Here is a 15,921-nt window from a genome sequence, read left to right on the forward strand (position 1 = left end):
TATGTGACTGAATGTCCCTAAAAGTTGTGATGTGTTATTAAAGAGAGACTTAGCTGGATATGAGGTGTGCGTGGATCGGAGGTGACCACCTGCTTTCTCTTTACCTGTGTTTACTACAGTAAAATAGAGGTGTTGATACTAGACATGACTGCAGTAGTGTAGTCAGTATCATGATCAGTACCTTAAAGTGTAAAACGTATGGGACTACGTTTTAGTCCCCTGTAGACACATTTTACAGAACTGAGTTTGAGTTAATAGAGTTTCTTGTGTATCTATCTATCTATCTATCTATCTATCTATCTATCTATCTATCTATCTATCTATCTGTTTTTTGTCTTTATCCTGTGTTAGCCTCCTCCCTGTTAGCCTCCCCTCCCCTTTGCTGCTTTATATGTAGATAAGAAATTCGCTAAAGTATGGTAGTTTGCAAAAGATGTCAAATCGCCGGCCCGGGTGGCTCACACCTGTAATCCTAGCTACTCAGGAGGCTGGGATCTGAGGATGGAGGTTCAAAGTCAGCCTCAGCAGGAAAGTCTGTGAGACTGTTATCTCCAATAAACCACCAGAAAACCGGAAGTGGCGCTGTTATTCAAGTGGTAGAGTGCTAGCCTTGAGCTGTGAAGAGCTGAGGGACAGCGTCCAGGCCTAGAGTTCAAGCCCCATGACCGACAAAAGAAAACCAAAAAAGATGTGAAGTCTAGGAGGAAACATGGAGAAGTCACTGTTGATTCCTGCTGAGAAGATTCTCTGTGTATTCCCTAACTCCATATATATTATTTGTTTTAGTTTGCTTCCTGTCTGTGGCATGTCATTAGAAAGATCCATCAGCTAGTTATTTCTAGGAAACAGATGGATTAAACTTGCAAAATGATAGGCCCAAATCTTAAAACCATTTGTGTTTAAAGTTAACCTTTGGAGAGTAGTTCTTTGGATCGTTGATTCCTAATGCTAAGAAATACTAAAAAAGACAAGATCTGTATTTGTATTTGCCAGTAAGAGCTCTAATAGTTACTTTCTTATCAAGAGGTAAAATTAGAACTTGTAATATCAAATATGCTAACTAACGGTTATCATTAGACTCTTACATATCATATATCTGTGATGAGCCCAGCCATTACATTATCATAATCTACTAAAAAGTAGAGTTTTAAATCACTGATTAACATTTGGAAACTAGTGCTTAGAAATGACAAGTTGCTAAAGGTAACATAGTAAAATGGTGGGGGAGGGGGACTGTGGCCTGGCTGAAGTGATAGAGCAGCTACTTAGCCCTGAGTCAAAGAAATCCCAGTGTCAAAAAACAAGGTATAGGTAGGATTTGACTTCATCATTAATTTTGTAAGTAATATTGAATGTATACCAGTGGTAGTAAGTAGAGCTAATGCAAGTATAAAAACATATTCTTCATCCTGTTTAAAAAACATTTTTACCAAATTATGCAAGCAGTTTACAATCTCTACCTTTGCACTTGGGTGTTTTAACTCTGTCATTACATAATTTGCAAGAATAAGTTGGTCTCCATATCCTTGCCTACTCATAAGTAACAACCATATATTTTTTTCCACTCAGCCAGAATTTTTATGCCTCTCTTTAGTCAATATATGAAGGTGGTAATATTCCATTTGAAGCTCCTTTTTTTTTTTTTTAAGCGTTACTGGGGTATAAATATAAAATAAGGCCTTGCTTGCTAGTCTGCAATTCTACTACTGGGCCACACCCCCAAACCATTGAAATACATTCTATATAGTTTATATAGTTAAATGCTTTTGGCTTTGTAAAACCTGACACCATTTTCCTTGAGGGATGAAATTAAACTTTTGTCATCTAAGGGTAATTTCACTTACATTCAGTGAACACTTGGGGTAAAGTATTTTGAGAAATATCTAGCTGAATGGTGAAGATAGAATAATAGCTCATAGGGGCTGGGAAGATGGTTCAGTGGTAGAGCGCTGGCCTTGCATGCCTGAAGCCCTGGGTTCGATTCCTCAGCACCACATAAGCAAAAAGAAAAAAGCCAGAAGTGGCGCTGTGGCTCAAGTGGTAGAGTTCTAGCCTTGAGCTGAAGAACTGAGGGACAGCACGCAGGCCTAGAGTTCAGGCCCCATGACTGGACCCCCCCCCCCCAAAAAAAGAATAATAGCTCATATATTAGGCTCCTTTTAATTTTATATTTGTATATGATTAGACTTGGTTTGAATTCACTTGCTGAATCTGCTTTAGTTAAAACTGAAGCAGATGTCTTTGACATTACTAACTAGTCTTTCTGTCCATTTATTTTTCTGATTTTGCTTCTTACATTCATTTAGTAATATAGATCTCTATAAATTTAACTAACTGTAGTGGCTATTCTTTTTCTTTCTTTCTTTCTTTTTTTTTTTTGGTCGGTTGTGGGGCCTGAACTCCGTCTGGGCTCTGTCCCTCAGCTCTTCAGCTCAAAGCTAGCACTCTATCACTTGAGCCACAGTGCCACTTCTAGGTTTTTCTTTTTATACTGTACTGAGGAATCGAACCCAGGGCCTCATGCATACAAGGCAACAACTCTACCAGTAAGCTACCTTCATAGCCCTGTGTCTATTCTTTTATCATATGTTGTCTCGGTTGCTTTTTGTTTGTTTGTTTTCTTATTTATCTGTCTGCCCACATGCTTCCTAAGTATTCTCTACTGCTGAGCTGTATTCTTAGTCCTCAGATTTTTTTCATTTTATCATTCAATTTCATAATTGCAATAAAAGGCTCATTCATAGTAAATAATGGAAATGGGTTATAGTTAGTTTATTCAGACTTCTTTTAATTTGCTTGAGTATAGTATTCATTATATTTTGAATTTTTTATTAGCTTCTATTGTGCAAAGGGATTTCATTTTCACATATCCATATATGTGTACAACCTTGATCAAGTTCATTCTCTGTCACTCTCCCTCATCACTCTCCCCTTGATTACTATTGCTTTTTAAAATGATCTTCCTGTAATATAAGCATATCATTTCTTTGCTTTATATCTGATGATACAGTGTTGCAACAGGGTTAATTTGTGAACTTCTTTTACTATGGTTTAGAAAAGCATATGTCATCTGCTTTGCCTCTCTTAGACTTTTTAAAGATCCTGTTGCCTTCTCATCTTTTTTTTTTTGCCAGTCCTGAGGCTTGGACTCAGGGTCTGGGCGCTGTCCCTCAGTTTCTTTTGCTGAAGGCTAGTGCTCTACCACTTGAGCCACAGTGCCACTTCTGGCGTTTACTGTGTGTGGTATTGAGGAATCCCCCAGGGCTTCATGCATGGTAGGCAAGCACTCTACCACTAAGCACATTCCCAGTCCTCATCATTTATTTTTATTTATTTATTTTTTATTTTTATTTTTTTGCTGGTCCTGGGGCTTGAACTATCAGTGTGGGCACTGTCCCTGAGCCTCTTTGTGCTCAGGCTATCAGTCTACCACTTGAGCCACAGTGTTACTTCTGGCTTTTTCTGAGTAGTTTATTAGCGAAAAGAATGTCTCGTACGTTTCTGTCCAGGTTGGCTTTGAACCATGATCCTCAGCTCTGAACCTCCTCTATAGCTAGGATTATAGACATGAGCCACTGGTACCTGGCTCTTCTCATCATTTAGATGTAAGCTCAGATATTACTCCCTCAGAAGGGCTTCCCTCATCACCTTCCAGGCTGTATAATCTTTTTTTTTTTTTTGCTGGATGTGGGGCCTGAACTCTGGGCCTGGGCTCTGTCCCTCAGCTCTTCAGCTAGAGGCTAGCGCTCTACCACTTGAGCCACAGCGCCACTTCCAGCTTTTTCTGCTTATATGGTGCTGAGGAATCGAACCCAGGGCCTCATGCATGCAAAGCATGCACTCTGCCACTGAGCCACCTTCCCAGCCCAAGGCTGTATAATCTTATTTTCATTATGTAAAATTACTTTATTTATTTGCTACATCTTTATTTGATAACAGCAATGTTTTGTTTGCTGTTGTATCCCCAAGCAACTAGAACGGCACTTGCGATATAACAAGCTATTAGTAAATATTTGCCAACACAATGTTGTGAAATAGTTAATCAAAAACCTTAAAAGCCTAGCCCCGGTGGCTCACGCCTGTAATCCTAGCTACTCAGGAGGCTGAGATCTGAGGATCTCTGTTCAAAGCCAGCCTGGGCAGGAAAGTCTGAGAGACTCTTATCTCCAATAAACCACTAGAAAACCAGAAGTGGCACTGAAGCTCAAGCAGTAGAGCGTTCGATTTGAGCTGAAGAGCTGAGGCACAGCTCACAGGCCCAGAGTTCAAGCCCCACAACCAACAAAAACAAAAAACCTTGAGCCCAGTTTAGTCACACATGCCTGTAGCCCTATCACTTAGGAGGCTGAGGTAGGAAGATAGTGAGTTAGAAGCTGGCCTGGGCTACACAGTGAGACATTTTCAAGAAAGCAATGGGCTGGCCAGGCCCAGGTGGCTCATACCTTTAATCCTAGAAACTCAGCAGGCTGAGATCTGAGGATTGCAGTATAAAGCTAGCCCTGGCAGGAAAGCTGGTGAGACACTTATCTCTAATTATCCAGCAAAAAGGTGGAAGTGAAGGGTTAGAGCACTAGCCTTGAGCAAAAGAGCTCAGTGATAGGACCCAGGGATAAGCCCCATGATTGATTTAAAAAACAAAAGAAACCCTGAAGATAATGTTTATATTTTAGCACAGGACCTCAAACAAAACAAAACATTCAAATTATCTACTGTTCGTGTAAAAGATAGTCTTAAGATCCTGAATAGTAACACATAAACAAAAAGTTAATCAAAAATAATTACACCAAAATTTTGTTCCGAGTACAGTGGTGAAAATTACATTCTAGTAAGTGAAAGATGAACTAGACCTGCCTTTGTAGTGTAATTAACAGGTGCTCTATAGAAGGATAAAATAGAAAATGCTGGGGCTAGGAAGGTGGCTCAGTGGTAAAGTGCTTGCCTCGAGTGCATGAGGCCCTAGGTTCAGTTCCTCAGCACCACATAAGCAGAAAAGGCCAGAAGTGGCGCTGTGGCTCAAGTGGTAGAGCGCTCGCCTTGAGCTGAAGAGCTGAGGGACAGCGCCCAGGCCCAGAGTTCAGGTCCCACAACCAACCAAAAAAAAAAAAAATGCTGTGTGTTTGATGTTTCATTCTGGCTTCCTCCTTCCCTCTTTTCCCTCTTCTTTTCTCCCTCACTCTTTCGTTCTACTAGAACTAGAACCCAAGAGCCTTGTGCCTTTGCTTAGCTTTCTTGCTTATACATGGCATTCTACTACTTAAGTTATGCCTTCAATCTGCCACTTAAATTTCTTTAGGAAAGGTAGAAGGGTAACTGACAACCAATTGTAGAGCACAAAAATATATTCATATTTTCCTATTTTTGAAACTAATTTTGTGTTCAAAAATAGAAAAGTAAGGTTGGGTGCCAGTAGCTCACGCTTGTAATCCTAGCAACTCAGGAGGCTGAGATATGAGGATCTTGGTTCAAAGCCAGCCCAGGCAGGAAAGTCCACGAGACTCTTATCTCCAGTAAACCACCAGAAAATCGGAAGTGGCGCAGAGGCTCAAGTGGTAGAGTGTTAGCCTTGAGCTGAAAAGTTGAGACAGCGCCCAGGCCCAGAGTTCAAGCACCACGACCAACAAAAATAAATAAATAAATAAATAAAGTAGTGGGTAAGGAGGCACTTGCCTGTAATTCCAGCAATCAGGATCCTGAGGCAGGAGGATCTAGTTTAAGACTAGTAAGTTTGAGGCCAGCAAAAAACCCAAAACAGCCAGGCATTGGGAAAATAAAGTCCATGGACAGCACCCATATCCTGAGGTTCAAGCCCCAGGACACAAACATACACACATTCACACACACACAAAATGGGTGGGTGCTAGTGGTTTAAGCTTGTAATCCTAGCAACTTGGAAGTCTAAGATCTGTACAATTATAGTTTGAAACCAGACTGGGCTTACCAGACCCCATTTCAATCAATAGTTGGTTCTGATGGTGCACTTTTGTCATCCCAGCTACATGGGAAGCTGAGATTGAGGAAGATTATGGTTCCAGGCTAACTTGTATAGAAGAGCCTCTGGGACTCCATCCAACTCGATATAGAGTTTAATGGTGTGTATCTGTCATCTTGGTTATGATGTAAAATAGTTGGATCTCAGTACAGGCATGAGCCAGGGCAAAAAGTGAGACTACCTCAAAAATAACCTGGGGGTGGGGGCATGGCCTAACTAGCAGGAGAGCTTTTAGTTCAAACTCCCGGTATTGGGGGGCTGGGAATGTGGCTTAGTGGTAGAGTGCTTGCGTAGTATTCATGAAGCCCTGGGTTCAGTTCCTCATACCACATAAACAAAAAGCTGGAAGTGGTGCTGTGGATCAAGTGGTAGAGTGCTAGCCTTGAGCAAAAGAAGCTTAGATTCAGTGCCCAGGCCCAGAGTTCAAGCCCCAGGACTAGCAAAAGAAAGAAACAAACAAACAAAAACAGTACTGGGGGGGGGGATTATGTAAAAGTAAAAGTAATGATATTACCTTCTACTTTTCCTTTCTACTCATCACACTTTTTCTTCTCTCTCTCTCTCTTTTTTTTTGGTCGGTTGTGCGGACTTGAACTCTGGGCACTGTCCCTCAGCTCTTCAGCTCAAGACTAGCATTCTACCACTTGAGCCACAGCACCGCTTCTGGCTTTTTCTGTTTATGTGGTGCTGAGGAATTGAACCCAGGGCCTCATTCATGCTAGGCAAGCGCTCTACCACCGAGCCACCTTCTCAGCCCCTCTCTCCCTCCCCTCGCTTTTTCTTGGGTGCTAGTCCATCCTGGAGCTTGACTACAGGGTGTAGGCGCTGTCCCTGAGCTTCCTTTTTTCTGGGCTAATGTTCTGCCCCTTGGCTGGTGGTGGTGGTGGTGGTGGTGGTGGTGGTGGTGTGTGTGTGTGTGCACGCACATGCTTAATTGGAGATAAGAGTCTCACAGATTTTCTTCTCTGGCTGGCTTTGAACTGTGATCCTAGATTCAACTTCCTGAATAGCTAAAGTTACAAGAAAAGCCTCAGTGCTTGCCTACTCTTTCCTTTTTTTTTTTTTTTTGGTCAGTCGTGGGGCTTGCACCCTGGGTCTGGGCGCTGTCCCTGAGCTCTTCAGCTCAAGGCAAGCTCTCTACCACTTGAGCTACAGTACCACTTCTGGTTTTCTGGAGGTTTATTGGAGATAAGAGTCTCCTGGAGTTTCCTGCCCAGGCTGGCTTTGAGCGGTGATCCTCAGATCCCAGCCTCCTGAGTAGCCAGTATTATAGGTGTGAGCCACCAGCGCCCCGCTCTTTCCTTTTCTTTTTCATTCTTTTCTTTCTTTTTTGGTGCCAGTACTGGGGCTTGAACTTTGCACCTCATACTTTTACTTGGCTGCTTTGTTCAGGGCTGGTTCTTTGTCACTTTAGACACATCTCTACTTGCAGTTTTTTGCTGGTTAATTAAAGATGAGTCTCTCACAGACTTTACTCCTGGGACTGGCTTTGAACCATGATCTTCAGATCTCAGCGTCCTAAGTAACTAGGATTACAGGCTAAGTCACTAGCACCTGACTCCTCATCATTCTTCTTCAGCAGTTATCAACTCAGTTTTTCCATTTATCCTCCCTATTTCTTCTCTTATTAGTTTGAAGTTAAGTTGTACTTTTTTGATCAATAGTAATGGTTTTGCAGTTTGGATCTCAAGATCCTTAAGTAGATCATAAAATGTATATATATATTTTTTTAGTCGCTTGTGGGGCTTGAACTCTGGGCCTGGGCATTGCCCCTCTTGAGCCATAGCACCACTTCTAGTTTTCTGGTGGTTTATTGGATATAAGCGTCTCACGGACTTTCCTGCCCAGGTTGGCTTTGAACCTCGATCCTCGGATCTCAGCCTCTTTAGTAGCTAGGATTACAGGCATGAGCCACGGGTGCCCAGCAAAACAGTATTTTATAGCTAATTTATTTTCAGTGCTTACTTTGGGCCAAATACTATCCTAAGCAAATTTATACATATTAATTAAATCCTCAGAATGACTCTTTAAATCAGAATTATTGACTTCCATTTTACATATGAGAACATAGAAGCACCCAGAAGTTAAATAACTTATGGTTAAAAAAATAACATAGTTATAATGCCAACAAATAGTGTAGCCAGGATGCCAAGGTTTTTTTTTTTTGTTTTTTTTTTTTTCCAGTTGTGGGGCACTGTAACAGTTGAGCCACAGCTCCATTTGGTTTTTGGGTAGTTAATTGGAGATAAGAGTTTCACAGGGACTTTTCTGCCTGGGCTGGCTTCTAACCACAATCCTCAGATCTCAGCTTCCTGAGTAACTAGGTGTGAGGCACCTGGTTAGGATGCCAAGATTTAAACCCAGTTATTGCTTTTTTTTTTTTTTTTTGGTGCTAGACAGGGCCCGGGCACTGTCCCTGAGCTTCTTTTGCTCAAAGCTAGCACTCTACTGCTTGAGCCACAGGGCTACTTCCAGCGTTTTATGTATATGCAGTATGAAGAATCAAACCCAGGGCTTTGTGCATGCTGGGCAAGCACTCTACCACTAAGCCACATTCCCAGCCCATGGACTTTTTTTTTTTTTTTTTTTGGTCAAGGGGCTTGAACTCATAGCCTGGGTGTTGCCCTTGAGCTCTTTGGCTCAAGGTGGTTTAAGCCATAATGTCACTTCCCATTTTCTGGTGGTTAACTGAAGATAAGAATCTCCCAGACTTTCCTATCTGGGCCAGCTTTGAACTGGGATATTCAGATCTCAGCCTCCTGAGTAGCTAGGATTGATTACAGGTGTGAACCACCAGTACCTGGCTTACAATGCAGAAACTTTTAATAACTTGCATATTTAGTCATGCTAAAGCTACACAGAGGGCTGGGAAAGTGGCTCAATGGTAGAGTGCTTGCCTTGCATGCATGAGGCCCTGGGTTCAATTCCTCAGCACAAGCCAGAAGTGGCGCTGTGGCTCAAGTGGTAGAGAGCTAACCTTGAACTGAAGAGCTGAGGGACAGTGCTCAGGCCCAGAGTTCATGCCCACAACCGACAAAAAAAAAAAAAAAAAAAAAAAAGTTCATTTAAAAAACAAAAGCTACACAGAGTAACTAGAATGTTGTTTTAAATATTTCCAGTGTTTTTTTTTTGGGGGGGTCCGGTTGTGGGGCCTGAACTCTGGGCCTGGGTGCTGTCCCTCAGCTCTTCAGCTCAAGGCTAGCACTCTACCACTTGAGCCACAGTGCCACTTCCAGCTTTTTCCTTTTGGGTTATGTGGTGCTGAGGAATCGAACCCAGGGCCTCATGCATGCAAGGCAAGCGTTCTACCACTGAGCCACCTTCCCAGCCCTATTTCTAGTGTTTTAAATTGGCATATAAAATTATACATATTTATGGTATGTTGTGTGTGTGTGTATGTGTATACGTATGTGTGGTGGTGGGGTGCCCATGCACCAGTACTGGTACTTAATACTGGTACTTGCACTAAGGTTCGCACTTGGCTTTTTTGCTCAAAGTCTGTGCTCTTATAATTTCACCCACACCTCTGCATAGGCCTGAGCTTCCAGGCCCTCAGCCTATGCGATTTTTTTTTGTTGTTGTTGTTGATCAGTGGGGCCTGAACTCTGGGCCTGGGCGCTGTCCCTCAGCTCTTCAGCTCAAGGCTAGCGCTCTACCACTTGAGCCACAGCGCCACTTCTGGCCTTTTCTGCTTATGTGGTGTTGAGGAATCAAACCCAGGGTTTCATGCATGTAAGGCAAGCACTCTACCACTGAGCCATCTTCCCAGCCCCGTGTGATGTTTTGATACATACATACATTGTATAAAGTTTAAATCAAATATTTAACCTTTCTCTATAGGGAGTAATGAAATTTAAAATCTTTTGTGGCTTTTATATTTTTCCCCCAGTGTGCTAATTTGATATTCTGATAGGCATTTGTTTGGTTTTGCTTAATAAAAGAGAAAGCAATTTGAGAAAATTTAAGCTGACTACTAGAAGAAAACTCTAAATGTGAAGCTAACTTAGGCTAAAAATATACAATTTTGGCCGGGTGCTGGCATGAGCCACTAGCGCTCAGCTCTTTTAACGGTTTCTTTGTAATCTATCCTGTTTAGTAGATCTGTTGGGTTAGACTTGGAGTATATGAATACTACCATAGACACAAACTATTTGATGGAACTAGGATTTGAACCCATTCCAGTCTTGGTTGGCTTACTTGGCTCTAGCCCTACTTTTGGCTCTTTATTTTGGAGATGAAATGCATGGACTTTTCTACCCTAGCTGGCTTCAGACTGCAATCCTATGTACTTCAGCCTCCTGAATAGCTAGAATTATAGGAATGAACCACCAGGGCCTATCTTTTGGCATAAAGCTTTCCAACAAAGCTTTCATATAACATCTGTACAAATGAGCCACAGATATGCTAGAGTCAGATAATGACTTTTGAGTGTTGATGATTGTGCTGTAGTTTGGAGATGGGATTTTGCTATGCTGCCCATGCTGACTTTACACCACTCCTGAACTATATTTCGGCCTCTCCAGTAGCTGGGATTATGAGCATATACCATTGTGCTAATTCCCAAGATGAATTGCACTTTTAAGTACTTAGTTTGCGTTTAGTTGTTTCAGCAAATATTTGTTTTCAATTTTTAAGATGTTTATAAAGCTTATATTGGTAAAAGCAACACATAGTTTTTTTGTTTTTTTTTTTTTCCTGGTTATGGGTCTTGAACTCTGGGCCTGGGCATTGCCCCTCAGCTCCTCAGCTCGCATTCTACTACTTTGAGCTACAGCTCCACTTTCAATTTTCTGGTGGCTATTTGGAGATAAGAGTCTCACAGACTTTCCTGCCCAGGCTGATTTTGAACCACAATCCTCAGATCTCAGCCTCCTTAGGAGTAAAGATTATAGGTGTGAGCCACCAGCACTCAGCTTTAACTGCAGGCTTTTTTTTTTTTTTTTTTTATTTTAAACATTAGTTTTGTTGTTATTGTTGCTGTTGGTCATGGGGCTCGAACTCTGGGCTTGGGCGCTGTCCCTGCGCTCTTCAGCTCAAGGCGGAGTGCTCTACCGCTTGAGCCACAGTGCCACTTCTGGTTTTCTGGTGGTAGTTAATTGGAAATGAGAGTCGCATGGACTTTCCTGCCCGGGCTGGGTTTGATGATCCTCAGATCTCAGCCTCCTGAGTAGCTAGGATTATAGGTGTGAGCCACAGCGCCCGGCTTAACATTAGTTGTTTTTAAAATTTCAGGTATCTGCCAGGTGCTGGTGCTTCAAGACTATAATCCTAGCAGCTACTCAGGAGGTTGAGACCTGAGGATTGTGGTTTGAAGGTAGCCAGGACAGAAAAGTCTGTTAGACTTTAATCTCCAATTAATCACCAAAAAAAGCTTAAGTGGAACTTTAGCTCAAGTAATAGAGTGCTAGTCTTGACCAAAAAAGTACAGGGACAGGGCTGGGAAGGTAGCTCAGTGGTAGAGCACTTGCCTTGCATGCCAGAGGCCCTGGGTTCGATTCCTCAGCACCACATAAGCAAAAAGAAAAAAGCCGGAAGTCGTGCTGTGGCTCAAGTGGTAGAGTGCTAGCCTTGAGCTGAAGAGCTGAGGGACAGCGCCCAGGCCCAGAGTTCAGGCCCTGCAAGCGGACCCAAAAAAAAAAAAAAGTACAGGGACAGCACTGAGACCTTGAGTTCAAACTTGAAAAAAAAAAAAATCAAGTGTAAATCTGGCTCTAGCGGCTCACGCCTGTAATCCTAGCTGCTCAGGAAGCTGAGATCTGAGGATTGCAGTTCAAAGCCAGCCCAGGCAGGAAAGGCCATGAAACGCTTATCTCTAATAAACCACGAGAAAACAGGAAGTGGTGCTGTGACTCAAGTGGTAAGGGCTAGCCTTGAGCTGAAGAGCTGAGGTTAGTGCCCAAGCCCAGAGTTCAAGCCCTGCAACCGACCAAAAAAAAAAAAAATCATGTCTCAGAACTAAGGGTATATGAAATTTTTAATTCATAGGAGCTCAAAGACCCTAGTAGCCCAAGAACTTAATACTGTGCGCAAACTAGCTGCACTTTCACATCTCTTAAGGAAACAAAAAGTGGTTGTTTGGAATAATGTTTTCACCCTACAGATTTTAATGATAGTGCAGTTAGGAAATGCACATCTTGTACAGAACGTAGTAGAATTTAGCTATTCCTTTTGTGAGAAAGGCAACAGTTCCATCTTTTGTTTTAAACATTAAAGCTTTTCTAGATAAGATAAACACAGGTTTTAAAAATATCTCATTTTGCTGAGTGCTGGGTTTATGCCTGTAATCCAAGCTGTTCAGAAGATTGATATCTGGGGTTCTGACTCAAATGTTAAAGTACCATCCTTGAGTGAAAAAGCTAAGGGATATTGCCCAGGCCCCTGTATTGGCACAAAACAAACAATGTTCTGTTTTTTGGAGAAGGTTTAATTCTGGGGTGTAAACTCGGGATGTCATACTTGCTAGACTGGAATTATACCACTGAGCTTCTTCTGGCTTGAACTCAGGGCTTCATGCTCTTGCTTGGCTTTTTTCTGCTCCTTCCTTCCTTCCTTTTTTTTTGCAAGGTCTCCTAGATGGCTTTGCTTTTTTTTTTTGTCATGGGGCTTGAACTCAGGGCCTGGGTGCTGTTTCAGACTCTTCAGCTCAAGGCAAGCATTCTACCACTTGAGCCTCAGTGCCACTTCTGGTTTTCTGGTGGTTTATTGGAGATAAGAGTCTCACAGACTTGCCGGGTGCTGGTGGCTCACACCTGTAATCCTAGCTACTCAGGAGGCTGAAATCTGAGGATCGCGGTTCAAAGCCAGCCCGGGCAGGAGAGACCGTGAGACTTCTATCTCCAATAAACCACCAGAAAACCGGAAGTGGCGCTGTAGCTCAAGTGGTAGAGCACTCGCTTTGAGCTGAAGAGCTGAGGGACAGCGCCCAGGCCCAGAGTTCAAGCCCCACGACCGACCAAAAAAAAAAAAAAAAGAGTCTCACAGACTTTCCTACCTGGGCTGGCTTTGAATCGTGATCTCAGCCTCTTGAGTAGCTAGGATTACAAGTGTGAGCCACCAGCCCCTGGTACCTTTGCTTGATAATATAGAATTATTAAGTTTCTATCCTGCACATATCCAGTTGTTACTTAACAGTGCATATTGTTCAGAGGTTTCTGTGCAATTTTTTTTTTTTTGGCTAGCCCTGAGGCTTGACCTCAGGGCCTGAGCACCATCCCTGAGCTTCTTTTTGCTCAAGACTAGCACTCTACCACTTGAGCCACAGGGCCACTTTCAGCTTTTTCTGTTTATGTGGAGCTGAGGAATTGAGCCCAGGGCTTTGTATATGCTAGGCAAGCACTCTACAACTAAGCCATATTCCCAGCTTCCATGCAATTTTATTAACCAATCTTGACTATGTAGACCAGGCTGAGCTTGAACTCATAATCTTCCTGCCTTAACTGCTTGAGTGCTGTGCTATGATTGTAGGTGTGAACCACCATACGCAATATAACCATTAGATGTTTCTTATTTGTGAAGTCATAAGCCTACAAGTTGTGTTTTTTCAAAATACTGCCGTTAATATAATCACAATCATTTTATAAACTACATGTTATAAAGCTTAGATTTTGTTAAGATAGTATCTCAATGAAGATGAACCTTCAAACTATATGAATCTAGTTATGTGAAAACTTTCCCTGATATCTCTCTCTTTAACATCTTGTCATCTCCTAAAATGCTGTTCCCCTCTCTGATAATCCTTACTAAGAATCAACTCTTCCCCCCCCCCTTCCCATATCATTCTTTTTTTTTTTTTTTTTTTTTTTTCTTTTGGTCTGGGCTGGAACTGGGGCTTGAACTTGGCTTGGGCCCTGTCCCTGAGCTCTTCAGCTCAAGGCGAGCACTCTGCCACTTGAGCCACAGCGCCACTTCTGGTTTTCTGGTAGCTTATTGGAGATAAGAGTCTCATGGACTTTCCTGCCTAACTGGCTTTGAACCATGATCCTCAGATCTCAGCCTCCTCCTCCTCCTCCTCTTCCTCTTCTTCCTTTTCTTCCTCTTCTTCCTCTTCTTCCTCTTCTTCCTCCTCCTCTTTCTCCTCCTCCTCCTCCTCCTCCAAGCCTCCTAGGATTGCAGGCGTGAGCCACTGGGACCTGGCTCATTCTTTTATTATATACCCTATTCTATTCTATTCTATCTTATTTTGTTTATTTTATTTTATTTATTTATTTTTATTTTTTGCCAGTCCTGGGGTTTGAACTCAGGGCCTGGGCACTGTCCTTGAGCCTCTTTGTGCTCAAGGCTAGCATTCTACCACTTGAGCCGCAGCGCCACTTCTGGCCTTTTCTGATTATGTGGTACTGGGGAATCGAACCCAGAGATTCATGCATGCTAGCCAAGCACTAGTGCTACCACTAAGCCACATTCCCAGCCCCTATTTTGTTTATTTTAATTTAATTTTATGTATACTAGGATTTGAACTCAGGGCTTAATGTTTGCTAGGCAGAAGTTCTACTACTTGAGCCATGCCTCAGCCCTTTTTTGTTTTAATTATTTTTCTGGATAGGAATTCTTGCATTTCACCTGAGATGAGGCCTAACTCTGTGCCTCTGACTGCACCTTATCTATGCTTTCTGTGTGGCTGGGATTCAGGCATGGGTAACCACACTTGGTTACTGTTATATCATTTTAAATGCAACGTCAATATAAATTTTATACTATTTCATGTAGGTCTGTTTGCTTAAACTTTAAATTCTTCTGATTAGTCCTGCATATCCTCCATAAAAAGCACAAGTGGTTCACACTTGTAATTCTAGCTGAGATCTGAGGATCACAGTTTGAAGCTAGCCCAGGCAAGAAAGTCCATGACAGCTCGGTGACACTCTTATCTCCAGTTAACCACCAACAAAAAAGCTGGAAGTGGAGCTGTGGAAGTGACAGAGCTCTTATCTTAGCAAAAAAGTTCAGAGACAGGACCCAGGCCCCTGAGTTGAAGCCCCAGGACGGCCCCCCCAAAAAAAAGGTTAATTCAAAACAGTGAATATGAATTTCGTTTAGCCTTATTAAACAGAGACCATAATTTGGAAACTATTTTGACATTTCCAGTACCTGTTGATATAGCAACATCTTATGGTTTCAGAAATTCTGAAATTTAAAAATCTCTTATGGTGAGGCTGGGAAGGTGGCTCAGTGGTAGAGTGCTTGCCTTATATGCATGAGGCCCTGGGTTTGATTCCTTTGTACTACATAAGCAGAAAAAGTCGGAAGTAGTGCTGTGGCACAAGTGGTAGAGCACTAGGCTTGAGCTGAAGAGCTGAGGGACAGCGCCCAGGCCCAGAGTTCAAGCCCCACAACTGACACAACAAACAAACAAACAAACCTCTTATGGTTGGGTTATTGTGCTAATATGAAAATGCATCTCAAGGGATTTAAAAGAGATAGCAATATCTGTGTTACTGTATTAAAAAAAAAAAGGAAACAAATTTTTGAAATTTGAAATTGTAAGTTCTGCACGGGGACACCTCCTCCCTTTTGCCTAAGTTTCCACCGGTATCTGTTACCTAGGTAACTCGCTGCCCTGGAAGCAGTCACCTTCCCCTCCTACTAGGTCACTCCCTGGGCCACCTCTGGTCACATGCCTCCCATCTGACCTTAGGAGGGTCCCTGACCCTGAGGTCACATCCAGATCTAGTGTGGCCACACCTTTCCCCCCCACCTGCCCACACCTCTTCCTGTCCCTGGCCTAGAGAAGTTCTGGCCCAGAGGTGGGTCACCCCTCTTCCTCCCCCCCCGCCTTTCCTTTTTCAGCCATGCTTCTCCACCATGCATGGCAGGGGCAGCAGTTCGGTAAATTAACTTCTTTTCCTGCCTGAATAGCTGGTGGTGTTCTCTTCATCGGCTACCTAATGAAACAGACCTACCAATTTAATATACCTTACAGAAATTGGATCAATACC

The 15,921-nt window shown here is 42.6% G+C and overlaps 1 protein-coding gene across 4 annotated transcripts in view; it reads left to right on the top strand.

Moving 5' to 3' along the window:
- The window catches only part of LOC138827475 (regulation of nuclear pre-mRNA domain-containing protein 2), a 71,404-nt gene that overhangs the window by 1,786 nt on the left and 53,697 nt on the right, over positions 1 to 15,921 (top strand). The window lies entirely within an intron of this gene.

This window comes from Dipodomys merriami, unplaced genomic scaffold (assembly GCF_024711535.1).
Source record: "Dipodomys merriami isolate MVZ:Mamm:240054 unplaced genomic scaffold, mDipMer1.0.p SCAF_156, whole genome shotgun sequence".
In the NCBI taxonomy this organism is placed as follows: domain Eukaryota; kingdom Metazoa; phylum Chordata; class Mammalia; order Rodentia; family Heteromyidae; genus Dipodomys; species Dipodomys merriami.